Source organism: Lissotriton vulgaris, chromosome 10 (assembly GCF_964263255.1).
Source record: "Lissotriton vulgaris chromosome 10, aLisVul1.2, whole genome shotgun sequence".
NCBI classification, from domain to species: domain Eukaryota; kingdom Metazoa; phylum Chordata; class Amphibia; order Caudata; family Salamandridae; genus Lissotriton; species Lissotriton vulgaris.
This window is the reverse complement of record NC_141698.1, coordinates 614,491,078-614,503,487: the sequence shown is the minus strand read 5'-3', so window position 1 is coordinate 614,503,487 and position 12,410 is coordinate 614,491,078.

Below are 12,410 nucleotides of genomic sequence, written 5' to 3'. Positions count from 1 at the left end.
GCTGTTAGAAATTCAGTAGCTGAGCATGGCTTATGATGTCCTTTCAGCTTGAATAAATGCTTTGCAAACCAATAATCTTCTTCCTCAGATTGTTTATTGAATTGCTCACACTGAGACTCAGGGTAATGAAGATTACCACTAAGTAATAGGATACTCTCCCCTGCTTCAATGCTACTTATTCAAGTACGTACATTTTGAGGGCATACAAAAGAATATGGGAGGCACTGAGAACAAGCATAGTACATTGCCTGATCTAGTTAACAACATTACTTAATTTGCAATTACTTCATTGCAGCTTGGAGAATACTAGAAGCACACTTAACAGAATCATAAGTACTTAGGTCTAACCTGCAGTGTTTAAAGAAAGTATGCGATGAAGACCACACGACTGTTCTACATATCTTCTTTAAGAAGTCCCAGCCATATGCGAGCAAGAAGTGGAAACTTCTGGCGTTGACTAATTTTGCAAAGTATTTAAAACTTCATGTCCTGAAGATAGATATGCTTGTTTTATAGCTTGTCGGACCCACATACTCCTAGTGGATGTTGATACCTTATTTTCTTTGTTGCCTGTCCAATTATATACAAAAAGAGTGTTTGAAGATCGAAATTCTTTAGTTCTTCTGATAAATCAGCAAATCCCCTGTATTATCTAAATTAATAGGAACCAAACAGGAAAGATCCGCATCAAAAACAGAAAGAAATATCTCCTGCAACAAATTATGTTGTTTGTGGCTATTTTGTTTGAATATTGGATTTGGCCTTAATATTACCTTGTCCAGAAAGATTTTTAGATATATCGATAGGGAATTACTAAGGACCCCAGTTTGCCTATCTTTCTAGCTGATGCTATTGCTGTACAAAAATGCCAGTTTTGCTGGCAGCCTCAATAGAGAGGTCTCTTCCAATGGCTCAAATAGTTTCTCTGGCAAACTCTTTAGAACAAATGTTAAATCCTACGAAGCAACTGGATTTGGGGCCACCGGTTTCTACAATCTAAAACTCTTAAGCAAACTAAAGGCTAAGGGATTTACTTGAGAAATGTAACCTACTGATTGCATAAAACCCTTGAGTGAAGCCCGCTGATCAGACAAAGTGGCTAGGCATAGATGTTTCAAGAAATGATCTTTTAGGAAATCATTGATCATAAAACAGTCACAAGATATTGGGTCTAATGCATTGCCTCTACACCATTTGTCAAAAATTCAACCAACATTTAGAGTAATAACCAAGTGTTGAAGGTTTCCTAGAAGACTGAATATCAATTGTCTCTTCCAAAACCAACCTAACTGCTGTTAGGTTGTTTCAACTTCCATGCTGCTAGCAATATCACCACCCCCTTTTGTACAGCTTTTGGCCGCCATAAGTGTGGCAGGGTATGCTCAGAAGTGAGTCCCTTGCTCACTTTGCCACTGGATTCAAGCAAGCCGGGCTGAAGACGGCTGAAATGCCAGAAACCGCTCCTCGGAAGCTTGTTTCCGGTCCAGGGAAGACATGGCTTGGCAGTTCGGGCTGGACTGTTCCCATGAGGCACAGGGTCAGACTGATTTGCATATAGCCATGTCTGAACTGGGGTGGCAGAGTGGGCTAAAGAACGGTGATGGATTAAACCCAGATCTTTTGACTGGGTGTGAGTGTTTGATTGATTCAGATGCTCCGTCCATCACCACCCCCTTTTGTACCTCTTTTGGCCGCCATAAGTGTGGCAGGGTATGCTCAGACGTGAGTCCCTTGCTCACTTTGCCACTGGATTCAAGCAAGCCGGGCTGAAGACGGCTGGAATGCCAGAAACCGGTCCTCGGAAGCTTGTTTCCGGTCCAGGGAAGACATGGCTTGGCAGTTCGGGCTGGACTGTTCCCATGAAGCACAGGGTCAGACTGATTTGCATATCGCCATGTCTGAACTGGGGTGGCATAGTGGGCTAAAGAAAGGTGATGGATTAAATCCAGATCTTTTGACTGGGTGTGAGTGTTTGATTGATTCAGATGCTCCGTCCATCACCACCCCCTTTTGTACCGCTAGCAATAATGTGAGCAGTTTTTGTAGAGACAGCTCTGGAAAGCTGAGAAGCGATAGGTGGATAGGCAGCTGAAATCACTGTTTGGTTGCTAGTTGTTTGAGTAAAGGGAACAATGGTCTCCTCTGGAGGAGTGGAAAGGTATGGAAGATATCCAGAAAACCCTCCAGCTAAGGCATCACTAGAGCACCCACTGCCCAGGCATGATGACAGAATGTTTTCGAAAACAGCCGTGGCAGAAGAGCATTGTCCGGTAATGCAAACAAATATAGCCGCAGACTGCCAAATTCTTCTGTTATTTTCTGAAACACTTTCTGTCTTAGGTGGAACATCAATGATTATAGACTCACCCTGTCTGCCTGACTGTCTTTATAGTCAGGACATCATAATTCAGCTGTGGTGGGTTAGCTGGCTGGGACCAGGATTTTTCAGACTTGGCGGCCCACCGGCCAAAGGCCCATCACAGAAGCAATGTGTGTTGTCCTGCAAAACATTAGATGTTTTCTTTTGCAGAAAAGATCTTCTTCGCATTGGGGCTCGAAAATGTCACAACATCTTCCTCTCCTCTCTGGACTTCAGCACTATGTAATGAAGTTCTTGAACCCAGGGAGGATTAATTATGAATGAACATTCACTGCTTTTGTCCGATTTTCCACAGTTTCAGCTGTAGCAAATTTCTACTTGCTTTTGCCGCCCACAAATAAAAAGCATCAAATGTGGAGGCTTATAAAAAAATGATGCTGAAAAGTTCTATCTTTGCAAGCATCTTAGAAGGATCTGAACCCTCCTGAAAATAATCATACAAGTTTAGAAAATCTGTTGATAAAGCCTGGAAAGGGTAGACAGCATATATCTCTTTGATGCTGCATATGAACTCTTAAAATAGGCTTCCACCTTCTTGCAACCTGAAGATATGCTTCTTCCAAAGCCAGAGAAGAGGATGACGCCATTTTGGCCAAGATAGAAATACATTTGCGAATTTATGGAAACTACTCCTCAAATCCTTCCAGAAGATATTTCCTTGATAAACATCAGGGAAATTACACTTTGCCAATTTTTTCGACTCTTTCAGAATAATGTGTTATGTTAGATCAAGTAATGGCAAATCATCAACCTCTATATCTGCATTTTATCTCTGCAACTTATCTGGAGGTACGCTAAAGGCAGAGTTGACTGACTCTTTAACCAGACTTGCTAAATTAGTCCTGGAAAGTGAATTAATCTCCATGACTTCCTATTCAGGCTCAGGGGCATATTTATGGGATTGTAAAGCAACGCAGCGCAGCAAGTCACCTCGCTGCACTGCATTACAGGGAAAGGACAGACATGCACCATGTTTATTTCAAGAAGGAATATTCCTGTTTTTTCCCTGGGATGGTGCACAATAGGATGCCTGGCACCAATACAGACACCCTTGCACAATGGTGCAAGGGAGCCTGCATTGCATGCAGGATTGTTTTTGTGCAGGAAGGGTCACCTCATGGAACAAAAATAATCCTGAGAAGCATATTCCCCTTCCTAAAGTAACAAGGAGGAATTAAGATATTTCTTCTTGTTATGCCCTCCCTGGGAAGGCATATCTTTTTGGCACATTCCCAAGTCTTCCACTTTTGGTAAATCTAGGAATTCACCGATAACCATGGGAGTTGCAAGGGAACACCTTCGCAACGCCTATGGAAGGCCTTCCCAGGACAGGGTAATGTAGTGCAGCGATTTGTGCTACGTTGCTTTACTCCAGATTTATGAATCTAATCAGCCCACGCATAGTGGGCTTGCACCGCTTTCGTAAATCTCAATTTTGAGTTGCATCGCTCTTGCACCACATTGTGTGGTTGCAACGCAACTGGGTTCATCAGTGTTTTAAAGCTTTTTCAAGCATTCTGCATGCTCCATTATGGCATTTCACTGACCTACACTAAGGCAGTGGTTCTTTTTCTAAACATCTCTAAGACACAAATTCTTATTTTATGAGATGGATAAGAACTTGCGCTCACACTTGCACAATGCCTGAAGCCGGGATCACAATTACGAGGAGGAGTTCATCCAACGCAGTCACAAACAAAAGTTTGTGCCCCACCACCCAAGCTCAGCACATCCGAGGATGCAGCTCTCCTACAACCCCACATGCTGCAATGCCATGTAAGTAATAGCTGTATCACAAAATAGACTTACATGACACGCAAAAAGGTCTTCCTAAGAGACTGAAAAAACAGTATGTGAGGTTTGAAAATGGAAAAGCGGCTAATCCCTATAACTGTTTCAAAAGAAAAGAGAAAAAAGTGTGGGAGGGCCTGTCTTGAGGACGGAACTGCATCGAAATGTAAGGACTGGGACAAGGAGCACTAAAGAAGGTAATGTCCAGCACTCCACTGCTATCTGGCAAGGACTATGCTCCACAAATCAGTATCTACACATAGTTACATACACAAGAAAATAAAAGGGATGGTGGAGAAGAAAAGAAAGAAAAGTCAGATTCACTCTGAGATGGTGAAAGACTGAGAGACGAATTCCAATGCTTCATCACTAGAAAGCTATGGTATACTAAAGTGCCATTGAAATCATTGACTAATTAGATATCCCATATGGCCCCTTCCCTTTCCACTCTCCATGAGCAGCATTACTTCCTGAGGAGTCATGTGTCGACAATAAAGGAGCAAGAGAAGGAATTTATAGTTTCATTCCATATATTAAATCACTTTATAGGTCAAACATACCGATCTTTCAGATCCCCTCTTAGTCTTGTTATTCATAACCCTCTGAGTGTTAAAAAGCAAAACATGTTTTGAAAACAAAAAGAGAAAAATAAAATAAGGGAAAGTGATTGTACATGAACTTTAGCATGAGTACAATTTTCGCTTGAATCTGCTCCTATACATAATTCATTATGGGCCAAGCAAAATATCACAAAAATATTTTTGAGTTCATGAAATAGTGTATTCTTTCCATGTCAACAAATTCACCAACTTTTCCAAATGAGGACGTGAGGAATTCCTCATTTTCTTTGCAGAGTAGTTAAAAACGAGAGAACCATCAATTACACGCCCCTAGAAGTCCCAAGACACCAGCACCACCACAACAAAAGACAAAGCCTTTGGTCCACTTTCAAATAAGTCACCCTTATAAAATTGCTGAATATAACTGCCAAACTTCTACACTCTATCCACTTCTCTGAACCCATTCTGAAACGCTTCATACCTTACTTGACCATCCAGATCACTTACGTTTTGCCAAAGAAAAAGTCTGGGAATGATGAGGAGGTCTTGAATTGCTTAATTAACCTGGTATGAACCTTAGAGCTGAACACATTTTAACTGCTCCATATGTTACTAGTTCCATTACTCGTGTAACAAACGTGACTTACCTTCGCAATTAAATCTGTACCCAGCGGCAGCACGCACTTGTAAGCGCGGTGAGGCGGTGGGCATGGCAGGGGGGCAGCCGACAGAGTAGGTGTTATTTAATTATTTAAGTACACCTATTCCATCGTCTGTCGACTTCCTCCTGCTCCCACCCAGCCCTGCCCCCGCCCTACCTCGCTTACCTGTGTTGGTTGCCGCTTTCTGTACCTGCACAAACCTCCATTGTTTACGAGAGTCAAGTTATTGCAAGTTCTTTCAATAAGTTTTGATATTGTTAATTTTTTTCATGTCTCATGTTTAATGTGATAAGTTCAATCTGCTATAATGACATCATTAACGCAACAACGTTAGCAATTGCACTACTGTTACAATTAGCCCTGAAATAAAATCTCCCAAAGTGGCCCTTAGTGTGTTTGCATTGCTCCCTTCGGGTCATCCTTTCATATGGCTGCTTCAACTGAAGCCTACTTTTCTTTGGTAGTCTGTGTAGGAGCCATATTTACATTTGAAATTTGAATGTTCGTAGACATGGGTGTTTACTGATGCAACTTAACTGTTAATAATTGCTTCTGTCCAACTGCATCAACAAGTGCCAGTGAAAGTTGGTTGCAACCTATTAAAAGTATTTCACAACCTCTAGTGGACTCCACTTAAAGCCAGTGACTCTAGTGAAGACGAAAAGATGGCTGACATATAACCATCCACTCTGCATATGGACGCAGCAATATTTGCTCAATTCCCTTGGAAGAGGACTGTTCTGGTAAGGCTTGCTTTCTGATGCTCCACTGGTGTATGATCTATTTTGCACCAAGTGCTCAGATGTGACCTTGGCCTTGAGCTCAATTATGCTTCTAAATTTGTGTTGGGAGGTTCCTAGGCATGGGCATCGGTTTGCCATCCAGTGTGGACTTGCAAGAGTCGGCAGCGAAATATCAACCTCCGATTTTGGATCTACTATGAGCTGTTAGAATTCAGCCACCATTTTGAAATAGGAGCTTAGTTTATATTTGCAGCAACTGTACTTTTCCTTGTGTTCAGTAATCATTTTTTCCCCCAAGTCTATAAAATTGCATTTCATTACCTCAGCTAAGTACTTTGCAGTGTGGGGTTAACATCCATATTATTCTCCGATTGGAACCAAACTTACATTTTGCATGTGCATTTTGTGTTTTCACCAAGGAAATAGTTGATTTCTTTTTTTTATTGAGGGTGATCCCCTTTGTACCCATACTCCCCTTCCCACCTTCCACACAAGCATTTCACCACCTGCAATTGTTTAAATAGGCATTGTTGAGCAGAAGGTAATATGTCAGTCTTCAAGAATGACACTGCACTAAGTCTATATAACGATTAAAGTAGCATCCCTAAGAGCTCTTCTTAATTTCTTGTATGGCTGTAAATATATTCATAAAGGGACAGAGGATGGCCCATTTTTTTTGGTTTAAATTTCTTTTATTGGTTTTATCCACAGAAGGAACAAATGAGCCAATGTGCTCCACAATCAACGGGTTGCAACCCGGCATATCACTGTTATATATTTCAGGCAGAAACAACAACAAACGAGTAAACAAAAAACCCCTCCCCCCGCCCCCTCCTCCTTCTCAAAGAGAAAGCCAACTCGTGACAATGGAAGTGTTTCGGCCAGGTAGGTCCCAAGAGTGACTAAGTAGCAGGTGCGACAGGTGTAGGCGCCGGTGGGGGGTCGGTCAGTAGTAGTAGTCGAAGATATTTGGACAGGTGAGATCCGTAAATTCAGAAGTCATAAGCGCCACAAGGGGTGCCCAGAGTTCGTGAAATGAGGCCCCGGTGTTGTTCAAAGAGAGAGAAATCTTTTCCTTCCCTAGAATGGACCATAGCTTGTGTAGCCAGCCTAGTCGTGTGGGAACTGTGGTGGAACCCCAGTGTGTTAGAACGTTCTGAACTGCCAAGCCTAGGGTTAGGGCCATCTGTGTGCCCCTCCTAGAATGAAGTGGGAAGGTTATGGCGTTGGGAAGGCCAAGGAGTATGTATGCTGGAAATCTCGGGATCTGTGTGTCAAAGTGGGAATTGATCTCATCTAGGATTTGTGGCCAATACTTTCCCAGGGTAGGGCAATCCCAAAGCAAGTGGGTAAGAGTACCTGGCATGCCACAATCTCTCCAGCACAATGGGCTACATGAGGGATTGCCCCTATGGAGTCTTACAGGGGTGAAATCCCAGTAGGTGGCAAGTTTTGTAGCTGTTTCAATAGAGGTGTAATTGCGGGCCGTGTGACGAGCCCAGTGGTAGATATCCTTCCATTCTTTCAGTGAGAGTTTCCTTCCCAGTTCACCCTCCCACCGCAATTGGCCTGGGGATTTCCCGGTGTCTGAAGAATTCCTCACAAATTTATACAGATATGACGTCAAACGTGAGTCGCTGTGTCTCATAATTAACCATTTCTAGAACGCCGTGAGCAATCTCTCCGCCCCCTTCCGCACCCCCCCATGCAGCAACCAGTGTCGTATCTGTAGATATCGGTAGTGCTTCATTTCAGGAAGCCCGTGGTATGTACGGAAATCCACAAAAGGGCGCAGACCGGAAAGATCAAAGAAATGTCCTATAGAGCGAGTAGCTTCTGTTGTCCAGTGTTAACATTTCCCATAGTCAAGGCCGGGGGAAAAATCTAAGTTCTGTACAATAGGCATGATAGGAGATGGGAAAGTCGTGAGTCCCCTTGCAGTCGCCGTTCTGTCCCAAGCTCACATGATGGGCCGGGTTACCTCTAGGTATAGGCTGTGGTGTTGTCCCTTGTGAGGGAGAAAGGGAACGCCCCACACTGATCGGGCTGTGAGAGCCCTATCTATAAATAACCAATGTTTCTCAGATTCAGGACGTGACCACTCCACCAGTGCCCACATCTGAGCTGCTCGCTAGTACACCAACAAACCTGGAACCCCTAATCCTCCCTCTGTTGGGTCCCTGTATGTGAGATCGTGGCGCATCCAAGCTCTTTGGTCACGCCAAATATAGCGCTCTATGTCTTTCTGTAGGGCACATAAAACTCCAGCGGGGGGCATCAACGGGAGGCAGCAACACCATCTTCACAGCTGCTATCCATCCCAGCAACGGGAGGGAGTGAGGTCTCCATCTGCGGAGGGAGTCCCGCACTTGTTTCAAGAGTGTCATATAATTCAGCTGTCTGATGTAAGAGATAGTAGGGGCCACTCGGAGGCCGAGGTAGGTGATACCGACCTGGACCCACTAAACCTGAAAATGTAGTTGTAGGAGTTCCTGCGTCTTGGGCTCTCGGTACAGGTTAAGAGCTTGCAACTTATGCACATTTATCTGAAAGCCTGAGGCTAGTGTGAATCTTGCCAATTTGTCTAAAAATGCCAGTAGAGAATCCCCGGGTGTTCCACAGTTGCCACCAAATCATCGGCATAAAAGCAGAGCTTGTGCTCTGAACTCCCAAAAAGTACTCCTCGAATGGATGGGTCATCCCGGACTCTTTGAGCCAGGGGCTCCATACAGAGGGTGAAGAGGAGCGGCAACAGCGGGCAACCCTGTCTAGTTCCTCTGCATATAGGAAAGCCCGCTGACGCCACCCACACTGTGGCCGTGGGGTTTGCATAGCTCTGAAAGACGCCATCATTAAAGTGAACAGGTGGGCCAAAATGAACCAGCGTCACCTGTAGGTACGGCCAATGGACCCTGTTGAAAGCCTTTTCGGCATCGACTGAAAGGATCATGCCCTCTGCCGGGAAGCACTCCAAACTGTCCATCAAATGGAAGAGTTGTTTAGAATTATCGGAGCACTGTCTCCCGGGGACAAAGCCCGATTGGTCCGTATCTATCAGACCAGAGAGATGACGGGAGAGCCTGGCCGCTAGGATGCCCCTGAAAATCTTGAAGTCTACGTTGAGGAGTTTATTGGGCAGTAGGAGCCGGAAAGACGTGTATCTTTCCCTGGTTTGGGAATCATGGTTATTAGAGCTTCTAGCATGGAGGAAGGGAAGAAGGAAGCTGCTGACGATCCAACAGAATTAAAAACATGTGTGAGGAGTGGGGCTAATGACCCACAAAACTTCTTATAGAAACCAGAGGTGAACCCACCCGGCCCGGTGATTTATTGTGCTTTAGGCAAATAATCGGTGAGATAACCTCTTCCAACCATATGGGGGCTTCTAGGTCTGCCACCTGAGATGGGAACAGTTTAGAAGTGGCCACGCTGTAAAGGCATCGAGCCGGTTCAGTCTCAGGCAAAACTTGAGCCGTGTATAACGTTTCATCGAATCGTCTAAATGCGTCTACAATAGCAGTATCCACGCTACACTCCTCCCCCCCGGGGTCCCGTATCAATGTCACTTAATGTGCTTGTTGTTGTGCTTGGTGGCGAGGGGCGTGATATTGCCGGAGTGGAGGGTACCACACCCAGACATGCTCAGAGTGCCATCCCGCTGCGCCCCAGCTCACCTCGGTACTAGGACGCCGGTTCTCCACTTGCCGTGCACACTGCTGGTGTACTGGAGGGGCAGGCGGGTGCAAGATCCATGCCGCCAGTAGCACACCGCGTCTCTCCAGGCAAGTGTAGCACCCCCAGTGTGGAGGCCATGGGTCCCAGCAACGACAGGTTACGGCAGGCGTAATGGAGGTCGGAGGACGGGGTTCAACACTCTAGGCTCGCCTGGCTGCAGTGGCGTGCAGATGGGCCACACACCTGCGCCGGAGTGCTTTAGGAACGTCTGCGCTCTCTGGCCAAAGCCGCCATCTTGTCACCGCCGTGAGGGAGCACCATGTGGGATGTGGTCTTTCCTTGATAGACAAAGGCAGAGCTGTTCAAGTCTCCGCAGCCCCTGTCGGATCTCCGCAGGGACGTCCACAGGCAGCGTCGACAATCCTCAGCACCTCTGCTCGTCACCGCCGCTGGTCAGTCTCCAGGCGTGCTCTGCCCCACTCGCCTCAGGGAATTTGGTGTTCGTTCCATGTCCCGGTGAAATGAAGATGCCAGGGGAGATCACCAGCTCAGCCTGAGTCCAGATCTGCAGGTAGGTTCGCGCTATGAGACACTGTATAGGCAAGGCCCAGGCCGTGGGCAGGAGCGGTGAGTAGATGCGACCAACTCGTCTGCCATCTTGGATACCGATGGACCTTCATTTGAGTATACAAAACTTTCAACTCTCCCACAGACATTATTATACTGTACTTACTTATTCCTGCATTTAGGGCATGGAGACAGTTCACAATCTCAGCCCTTTAAAGAGAGGCAAGAGAAACTCAAAAAGAAGGGCTATACTTAGATAAGAATGCCCAGAGAGGCAATATTGAGCCAAGCCCCAGGTTAATTAAATAATTGCTGCAACATGTACATGAATTTTCCAAAACTGGTTTTACTTAGGGCCTGATTTAGAACTTGATGAACAGGTTATTCTGTCACAACGATGATGGATATCCTGTCTGCAGAAAAAAAAATCCCATAGGATGTAATGGGATATATATTTTGGCAGACTGGATATTCGTCATCGTTGTGACGGAGTAACCCATCTGCTAAGTTGAAAATCGTGACCTTAATTTCTCATACCTCAATATTTTCCTCTGCTTTTACTTACTCACAAACATAAGACTTTGGCCCCAATTCTCGGGTAAATATATATGTATATTCACTAGGGTGCATATTTATTCCTACATCTACATATAATTGCCCACTTTTTTGCTATTCACCATTTTTGAGTGGTACTTTACACCTAGGTGTAGACTTATATGTCTCCAACCCCTTCAAAAGAGGGAAGGAGCCTCCAACAACAGAGTTTATAAGTGTAAAGATACTGCTTGTAACATCTGACCTCTTGGCTGAGATCACCACAAAGGAGAAGATCTCACTATATGAAAATGTAGGGAAAGTTATTAATTTGTATTATTTAGTAAAAAGAAAAAAGATGTTATTGTATCATATAAATGCAAATTTAATTTAAGATATTCGTAATTAACCTGGAAATAATAAAATAAAATGTAACCCCATATGAGCTCATGAAAAATAAATTCCATTAAATAGAACAAATAATGAATATGCTAATCTGATTTATAAATGATAATTGTTAAACAAAACCTTAAAAAAAACCTTTAAATGTTTACATTATAATGTTAATAAAATGTTTGTAAATCATTAATTATATATATTTTATCACTGTATTTTTCTGAATGTCAAACTAATTCAAGTATTTAAGATTTGCTCTTACAAGGTGTTATTTTACTTTCCTGTCTGAATATTTTTGTTGGGGAGTTTCACAGTACTGGAGCCATCTCTGGTGCTAGTCTTACTCCTCAGTGGGACTGGTACACATTTGAGACCTTAAGGTCTTTTGTAACATTAGAAGAGCATTGAGTAAATTGCAATTGTCCTACTCTTTTGTGAGCGTGTTTTTATTAGCATGCCACCCTCTTCTTAGCCCCTTCACTGCGGTGGCTATTCCGCCGCAGTGCTAAGGGGGTGGGGGGGCCGCCCGGCGGTCCCGTGCTCGTGACAGAACCGCTCCGTCACGGCACGCGGGGGAGCTGTGCTCGTGACGGAATGGTTCCGTCACGGCCCCGCCCGCGCTAGAGAACGTTAGCGCATGCACAGCCCACCTGAGGCTCGTGACGGAGCGGTTCTGTCACGAGCATGGGAGGGGTTACATTTCTCTAAAGCCCTACAATTTTAGAGTAATTATTGCTCCATTTTCCCACCAATTCCTCTGGTCCCTCCAACAGTTACTACTAAAATGTATACCTCCATGTACGGAGAGCTCCGCCATTGTGGCAGATATCTCCGAACAGAAAAAAAGGCAGAGGTTTCCAGTCATAGGTTTGTGAATTTTATTCTTATGTACTGCAAAATGCGGGGGCGTGGCTTAGCAAGCCACGATGGCGGCTGTGTCCTGCTGAGGCTCCGCGATCGGGCTAGCATCCTGCCCAGTACCTGAGATCGCCGGGAGCCTCAGCTTACCGAAAAAACACCTGGGATTCCCCCGCGCACTGGGGCGCCCTTCAGGCGAACTTCGAAGGCTGCTGGCGTACGACACGGACTGAATCGTCTATTG